This window comes from Nicotiana tabacum, chromosome 14 (genome assembly GCF_000715075.1).
Source record: "Nicotiana tabacum cultivar K326 chromosome 14, ASM71507v2, whole genome shotgun sequence".
In the NCBI taxonomy this organism is placed as follows: Eukaryota; Viridiplantae; Streptophyta; class Magnoliopsida; order Solanales; family Solanaceae; genus Nicotiana; species Nicotiana tabacum.
The window spans coordinates 93,346,725-93,356,144 of record NC_134093.1 but is presented as its reverse complement, the minus strand read 5'-3'; positions in this window follow the sequence as shown (position 1 = coordinate 93,356,144).

Here is a 9,420-nt window from a genome sequence, read left to right as displayed (position 1 = left end):
TTTATGGGCTTACCTTGGAGTTGTAAATATATAATCCGTAATCTGAAGAGTTTCTCTATTCATGTGGATCGGGACGAATGCCTTGGCAATATTTATATATATTATGGGATGCATCCATGGATCGGGCCGTACGACCTCGGTAGTGTATGTGCATGATTATTATGGATCAGGTCGTACGACCTTAGCATAACTCATGCGTGTTGTCACTAGGAGCCCAATTATACTTGATATATCTCCCATGAATTGAGAATTTAAAAATTCATGTTGGCCCTTACTTGTTGAGATAAACATATGATATTTGGGGATTTTTAATTGTTATTTTGTTAAAGGATCATTTAATTATTGCATCTTATTCTATTGTTGACGTTGTATTTCATGCCTATTTAATATTTGTTACGACCCAAAATCCAACTAGTCGTGATGGTACCTAACCCAACCTGCTAGGTAATCCAATTAACAACAATCCAACACAAACGAGATTTACAGAGAAAATAAATGATGAAATAACTGGACTTTTATACAACTTCCCAAGGACTGGTAGTACAAGTCATGAGCTTCTAAGATTTAGAGTTTACAAAGCTAGTATGAAATAAATATATCATCTATCTGAAATGTATATAAACAGATCTTTATAAATCTAAAGCAATCATGAACAAGGGGCAGCTATAACCAGAACGCGGGTTCATCTTTAATTCCAGCTCCCGCCATACACAGCAACATCAGCTCCAAAATCTACACGCAAGGTGCAGAAGTGTAGTATGAGTACAACCGACCCCATGTACTTAATAAGTAACAAACCTAACCTTAGATTAAAAGCAGTGACGATCTTGGACAATGGTTAAAGTCCAACACCAATAGCCAAGAACAACTCGTAATAATAAGATAAAAGCAATACAAGCAATAACTTAAAGATATGGTGCTCATCTTGTTCACATTTACGGAAAAATAGGCACGCTTTTTAGGTATAACGGTAAAACCCAAATCTTTCATCGAAATCACCAAAATATGAGTAAATTAAAAAACTGTGACTTTACCCAAAAACTTTTAACAACAGATAAGATATTTCATTCCCAGAAAGCATGAGGAAAGTACATCTCTATGCCTACATGTCAATGTGCATGTGAAATCATGAATGTCACAAAATCATGTAGCATGAGGAAATGCATATCTATACTTGTATGTCAAGTATGCATGTCAAATGAAATGCATCATAGTGATGAGCTCATGTACTCACACTCTTAGAGTACTCAATCTTACTGTCTCGAACTCCTACTTACGACGCTCAATCACTCAGAACACTCGGTCACTTAGCACTGTACCGTACCTGCGCTCACTGCTGGTATGTCAGACTCCGGAGGAGCATATCCTGCCCAAGCGTTAATAAAATCTTCTACGACGTGCAGCCTGATCCCATCATTAATCAATAATATCTGTTGCGGCGTGCAGCTCGATCCCATCATGAATCAATAAAACCCGATGTGGCGTGCAACCCGATCCCATCATAAATCAATAAAAACTTACTACGGCGCGTAGTCCGATCCCATCAATATCACTCACAATCAGGCCCTCAGCCTCAGCTCAATCATCAATCTCTCCTGTCTCTCGAGCTCACAAATCTCATGTCAATCAGCCAAACAATGATAACATGATGTGACAACAATGATAACAGAGACTATGATATGCAAATGAATGAATATGACTAAGTATATAATTGCAATTTATGAAAATAACTCAACAGCAAAAATGACCTCCGTGGGTCCCAACAATATAAATATATAGCCTAAACATGATTTCTAGCATGGATCACAACTCAATTACTCTAGCACGTAGAAATTTCATGGATAAAAACAAGATTAGGTAACTACACACTACCACAGAATCAACCGAGTCATAATTCACGCGGTGCACGCCTACACGCCCGTTACCTAGAATGTGCGTCACCTCAACACCAAACACATAACATGTATATTCAGGGGTTCATACCCTCAGCACCAAGTTTAGAAGTATTACTTACCTCGAACAAGCTGAATCCTATACTAAGCTAGCCAAACAATACTCTAGAAATGCGATCCCGCACGGACCGACCTCTAAATGGCTCGAAAATAGCCAAAACCAACTCAAGAACATCAAATAATGTCAAAGGAAACAAATCTAGTCGATAAAGGTCAAATCTTTAATCAAAAGCCCAATGTCAACCAAAAAGTCAAACCCGAGCCCGCATCTCAAAACCCGACAAAACTCAAAATATCTGACAACACATTCAATTATGAGTCCAACAATACTAGTTTCACTCAAATCTGACTCCGAATCGATATTCAAAACTCAAAATTCACTTTATGAAAGTTTAGACAAAAACCCCCAATTTGTTTTTTCAAAATCATCAATCAAATACCAAAATCGAAGATGGACTCATGAAATATAATCAAAACCGAGTAGGAAATACTTACCCCAATCCATGTAGTGAAAATTGCCTCAATCCGAGCTCCATAGCTCAAAATATGCTAAAATGTCTGAAACTTTCGAAATAGAGTACTTTATACATTGTTCCAGGGGTACCCTTTGCGATCGCGGTCACAAACCTCGCAATCGCGATTACAAAATTTTCCAGGATAATTTTTACCCTATGTGATCATGGCCATTTCCCCGCGATCGAGATGAACAAACTTCCATAACCTTTCCCAAACTCTTCTCAAACAGCCTCTAGTATATCAGCCATAACTTTTTGTACATAATTTCAAATGATAAACGGGTTGTTTATTTGAACCAAGCGTTTGATTCAAGCCTAACCAATTCGGAATGAACCCAAATTTTGCATACAAGTTTCAAATGACATAACGAGCCTATTCCAACTCCCGGAATAACAATTCGAACCCGATATCATCAAAGTCAACTCTCGGTCAAACTTAGGAATATTCCAAACCTTCAAATTTTCAACTTTTACCAGTTAGTGCCGAAACCTTCTAGAAATATCCAAATGCAAATCCGGGGATATGCCCAAATCTAAAATTACCATCCGGACCTAACAAAACCATCAAAACTCCAATCCGAGGTCAAATACTAAAAATTTAAACTTGGTCAACTCTTTCAACTTAAAACTTCCTAGTTGATAATCATTCTTCTAAACTAATTCCAAATCATCCAAAATTCGAACCCGACGATACACACAAGTCATAATATATCATACAAAGCTACTCATATCCTCAAACCACCATGCGAAGTGCAAATGCTCAAAACGACTAGTCGAGTTGTTACAATATTCTTGTACATTATGTATATTGCCCACTAGTAAGTGTCGATATCGATCCCTCGTCGCTATTTTTTTGAGGTTAGACTAGATAGTTATTGAGTACACGTTGTTTATGTACTCACGCTAGAATTTTGCACATATTGTGTAGGTACTGAGGCAGGTACATCTAGAGTTCGCCCAGACGCGCATCCGCATTACCTGGAGGCCTATTGGTGAGCTGCTTCTCATGCTCCATTCTGCAGCACCCGAATACTTCTCTTGTTATGTTTATCATTTATGTCTATTTTGTTGCAGACAATAGTTCTTAGGGAGTTTTGCATATTCTACTAGATGCTCGTGCACTTGTGACACCGGGTTTTGGGCAGTTCTAGTAAATACTCATGGTTTTGATTATTAAATTCACTATCTTACTCTCATGTTTAGTTTATGCTTTATATTACTACAAGTACTTGCCATTTGTTTATGTATTAAATAAAATTAAAGACTTTAAAAAAATATATTAAAATGAATAATTAAATGGGTAGTTGACGGTTGACTTGCCTAGCGGCAACATTGGGCGCCATCACGGCCTATAGTGAAAATTATGTTGTGACAATATAATTTACACACCATAAATTAACAAATAATCATAATCAAATACACTACTATTAGTGCATTATCGATTAGAGTTACAATGTAGTTAACTTTAATTATAATGTACTTAATTCTAAATCTAATATAGTTCAAACAATAAAATTAAGATCAATAACTTCATAATTTAAGAGCACTAAGCCCTAGTTTATATAATTTATACCCCACAAATTAACTAGTTTAAATAATTTATACACCTCTATTAGTGCATAATCAATTTTAGTTACAATATAGTTAACTTTAATCACAATATAGATAATCCTTAGTCACAATGTAGTTCAAAAACCCTATTTAGTCACATAAATCCTAAATAGACAAAACCCATAAAAATTTACATAAGCTTATATTCCATATATTAAAAATTAAAAATCTAATAAGGTAGAACACTAACCGTGAAATAGAGTGACAGTGGTGGTAGCGGAAGAGGAATGGCAGTGTTACGACCCAAAATCTGACTAGTCGTGATGGCACCTAACCCAACCCGCTAGGTAAGCCAATTAAACACTAACCAATTTCAATAACAATTAATAAAGCAATTAAGTAAAGAAATATCTGAATCTAATACATTTCCCAAGAACTTGTAGTACAAATCATGAGTTTCTAAGAATAGAGTTTATAAAGCGAAAATGAAATACATACATAGTCTGTTTGAAAAGTACATAAATGGCATTTTATAGATCTAAGGCTAATACGAACAAGAGGCAGCTATAACCGGGACGCAGGTACATCTTCAATCCAGCTCCAATCGAACACAGCAACATCAGTAGCCAACATCTGCATGCAAGGTGCAAAAATGTAGTATGAGTAAAACCGACCCCATGCACTCAATAAGTAACAAACCTAACCTTAGGTTGAAAGTAATGACAAGCTAACAGAAAGGTCGGGTCCAACACCAATATTCCTCAACAGTTCATAACAGCATAGTACACGTAACAAAAGAGTATCTCAGAAATAAAAGGCCCAGTCCGTTCACAGTTCCAGAAAAATAGGCATTTCTTTTCAAGTATCTCAATGAAAATCCAAATCTTTTACCGAAAAAGCCAAAATACGAGTAAGTTTGAAAACTGTGATTTTTTCCCAAAACTCCTTTCATCAAATAGTAAGATGTTTCATTTTCAGATAGCATGAGGAAAGTACTTCTCTATGCCTATATGTCACGATACAAGTAAAATCATAAATGTCCCAAAAAACGGGTAGCAGAAGGAAATGCATCTCTATGCATGTATCTCAAGTACGCATGTCAAATGCAATGCATCTCAAGGATGAGCTCATGTACTCACACTCTCAGAGTACTCAACCTCACTGTCTCGCATTCTCTCTCACTATGCTCAATACACTAAATCACTCAGTGTTGTACAATACCCGCTGCGGCTTGCAGCCCGATCCCTATTTATAGTCGACTGCGCTCACTAGGGGTGTGCAGACTCCTGGAGGGGCTCCTTTCAGCTCAAGCGCTATATCGCTGCGGCGTGCAGCCCGATCCTATAATTTATAAATAGCCATAAGGCTCGTTGCGGCGTGCAACCCGATCCATATACATATACAACCCTAAGGCTCGTTGCAGCGTGCAACTCGATCCCATAAATGTAATTAATATATCATGTTGCGGCGTGCAACTCGATCCCATAACTGTCACTCATAATCAAGCTCTCGGCCTCACTCAGTCATCAATCTCTCCAGCCTCACTCACGGGCTCACAATGTCATGAAACTTGCCCGGCTCCAATGATATGATGTATTAATAAATAATAACTGAGACTGAGATATGGCATGAATGCATGGATATGACTGAGTATGAAATATCAATGAAATGAGTAAGGTGACAGTAAGAAACAACCACTATGGGTCCAAATAGTATCGTCATAATGCTTAAACATGATATCTAGCACGATTGATAGCTTAACTACTTTATCACATAATGAAAACACGGATATCAACAAAGTAGGACCACTATACAGTGCCATGGAAATAACAGAATCCCAATTCACATGGTGCACGCCCACACGCCCGTCACCTAGCATGTGTGTCACCCCAATACCAATTACATAACACGTATTTTGGGGTTTCATACCCTCAACACTAAGATTAGAAAAGTTACTTACCTCAAACAAGCCAATTCCAACACCGAGCAAGCCAAGCGATACTCCAGAATTCCATCCCGCGCGTTCTGACCTCTGAACAACTCGAAACTAACCAAAAACAACTCGAATACATCAAGCAATGCAAAAGGAATCGATCCCGATCGAAACAGATCAAATCTTGAATCAAAAAGTCCAAAACCGACCAAAATCCCAACCCGGGCCCGCACCTCAGAACCCGACAAAATTTAGAAAATCCAACAACCCATTCAATTATGAGTCCAACCACGCTAGTTGATTTCACTCAAATCCGACTCCAATTCGATGTTCAAAACTCAAAAATTCACATTATGAAACTTTATGCCAAAACTCCCAATTTCCTCTTTAAAATTCACAATCCCATTACCAAAAACGAAGATAGATTCATGAAATATAACCAAAACCGAGTAGAGAACACTTCCCCCAATTCATATGGTGAAAATTACTTCAAGAATCTCCTCAATCCGAGCTCTATAGCTCCCAAAATGTAAAAATGGTCGAAACCCTCGAAATAGAGTACTTTATAATCTGCCTCAGCCTCTACTTTCGCGAACGCGGAAAAATCCATCGCGTTCACGATAAATAAAACTCACACTGCCACAAAAGACTCTACGCATTCATGATACACCCCACGCGAACGCGATGAACACTGTTGCCAAAGCTTCGTGAACGCGACTAACCTTACGCGATCGCATAGAAGAATGTTCAAATTCCCATATGTCAACCTCAACACTACGCGAACGCGATCCTTCATACGCGAGCGCGAAGAGGACTTGCCCCAAATCTACGCGAACGCGGGACATACTTCGCGATCGCGAAGAACAATTTGCTTCTGCCAACAAAATGGACTACGCGTTTGCGACACTTGCCATGCGAACGCGATGAAGAACTGAGATACCAGAAAAAAGCAGAACGCAGCAGCACCAAAATGAAAAAAAATGATCCGAAATCAATCCGAAACACGCCCGAGCCCCCTCGGGACCCCGTCCAAACATACAAACAAGCCTCATAACATAACATGGACCTACTCGAAGTGTTAAAACACACAAAACAACATCAGAATGACGAATCACACCTCAATTCGAATTCAATGAACTTTGAAACTTCAAACTTTCACAAACTGATGCGAAAATCTATCAAATCACGTCCGATTGACCTCAAATTTTGCACACAAGTCACATTCGACATTACAGACCTGCTCCAACTTTCGGAATCAGAATTCAACCCCGATATCAAAAAGTCCACTCCCAGTCAAACATTTTAAAATTCTAACTTTCGCCATTTCAAGCCAAATTCTACTACGGACCTCCAAATCACAATCCGGACGCGCTCCTAAGTCCAAAATTACCCACCGGACCTACAGGAACCATCAAAACTCCGATCCGGGTTCAAATTCACCAAAAGTCAAACTTGGTCAACTCGTTCAAATTTAAAGCTTCCTAGTTGAGAATCATTCTTCCAAATCAATCCTGAATAACCTGAAAACCAAATAGACGATTCACATAAGTCAAAATACATCATACAGAGCTACTCACTCCCGTAAACTACTGAGCGAAGTGCAAATGCTCAAAACGATCGGTCGGGTCATTACAGGCAATGGTGGTGGCAGAAGACGGCGGGCTGCGAGCGGCGGGCAGCTGGCAGAAAACTCTATTGGGGCTGGGGAGGTGGGGCTTGGATTTTGGGGTGGGTGACTTGATTTTGGGTGGGATTTGGACGAAAATATGTGAGAAAGAGAGATGGAAGAGAGAAAAAAAGAGAAAGAGGGAAAAGATGAAAATGGGGAAGAAAACCTGGATAGCCAGTCTAATTAAAATATTATCGATCGACTTCGGTCGGAAATGTCGATCGGTAATAATAAAAAAATATTTGACCTTTTGACCTCAACAATACCGACCGAATTCGGTCGAAAATTAATTTTTAAAAAACTTAATAATAATTTTTTATTAATTACTTATCAACATCTTACAAAAGTTGTACCATACAAAACATTTTGTTCATAGCATTTTGCACACTTAATATGCTTTCTTTCTTAATTTGTACCTTAATCAATTTTGTTTAATTAACTTGCACCGGATACCAGTCGATTTTGTGTTTAAACATTGTAATAACATAATTTATAATTAGATTTATATATAGTACTACACCTTAATTATACCATAGCATTACATCAATGATACATTTTATTATCTATTTACTAAGACGCTACGTGTATCATAGCATGTTGAATACAACGACTATATCAATTAAACTCGATATATATATATACATATATATATATATATATATATATATATATATATATATATATATATATATATATATATATATATATATATATATATATATATATTGTCACGACCCCAATTTTTTCTCCGTAGGATGTCATGATGATACCTAGTCTTAGCCTAATATACATGCAGATTTTAACTGAGAAATGATAAAAACTTTCAAATAACTTAACAACTATCATATAAAGAACTTCGTAATTCAATAGAACACAACTCCCCAAAATCCGGTGATAACAAGTCACAAGCTCTACAAGAAAGTACTGATCATCCCTATACAATAGTGTCTATAAAAGGGAAAGAAAATGAAGTAGACTAGATAGAGGGTGACTCTGAGGCCTGCGGAAATAGCTTCCCGCGTTTTAGCCCACCTTATCACATCGTGTGGCTTCAAGTAGTTCCCCTACAAGCAACACGCATATCAAGCCCACCTTATCTCACCGCATGCATTTCAACCCCAAATCCTTATACCACTGCATGCGTATCAATATCACAACGTATCACAAATCGCACCTCAAGTGCCCAAAATCACAACTTGCCAAAGAAGTCAACAATAATGATGTTTCCACAATAAATTGCCCGTGGCTTAACCACAATATGCACAAGAGTCTCAACAATAACAACCGGAAGTGAATAACTCAACAAGAATAGTATTTCACAACTTTACAACTTTGCCTCAATGTGAATCACGGCCTTTATAACTCAATACCAATTCAACATTAAGATATTCCAAGAAATAACAATTTCAAGTAAGGAACTCAATGGTTAAATAAATGAATAAGGAATAGAGAAAACAATAATTCCACTAGGCATGTGAAGGAAATTAACAAGTAAGAGGTAAGACAAGTAAAGTATGTGAAGATAGACTAATGATGATGAATATAACATATTATGGTAACTCAATTAAATGCATGAAAGGAATCTACATAGCTAGAATCGATAAGTTACCACATTTAGCCCGTGTACACACACGTCACCTTGCATACACGGCTTCCACATATCACAATTAACACAAAACAACACCAATCATAAGGGGTAATTCCCCCACACAAAGTTAGGCAAGATATTGTCATGACCCAAAATCCCCTCCGTAGGATGTCGTGACGGCACCTAGTCTCTAAGACTAGGTAAGCCTAACA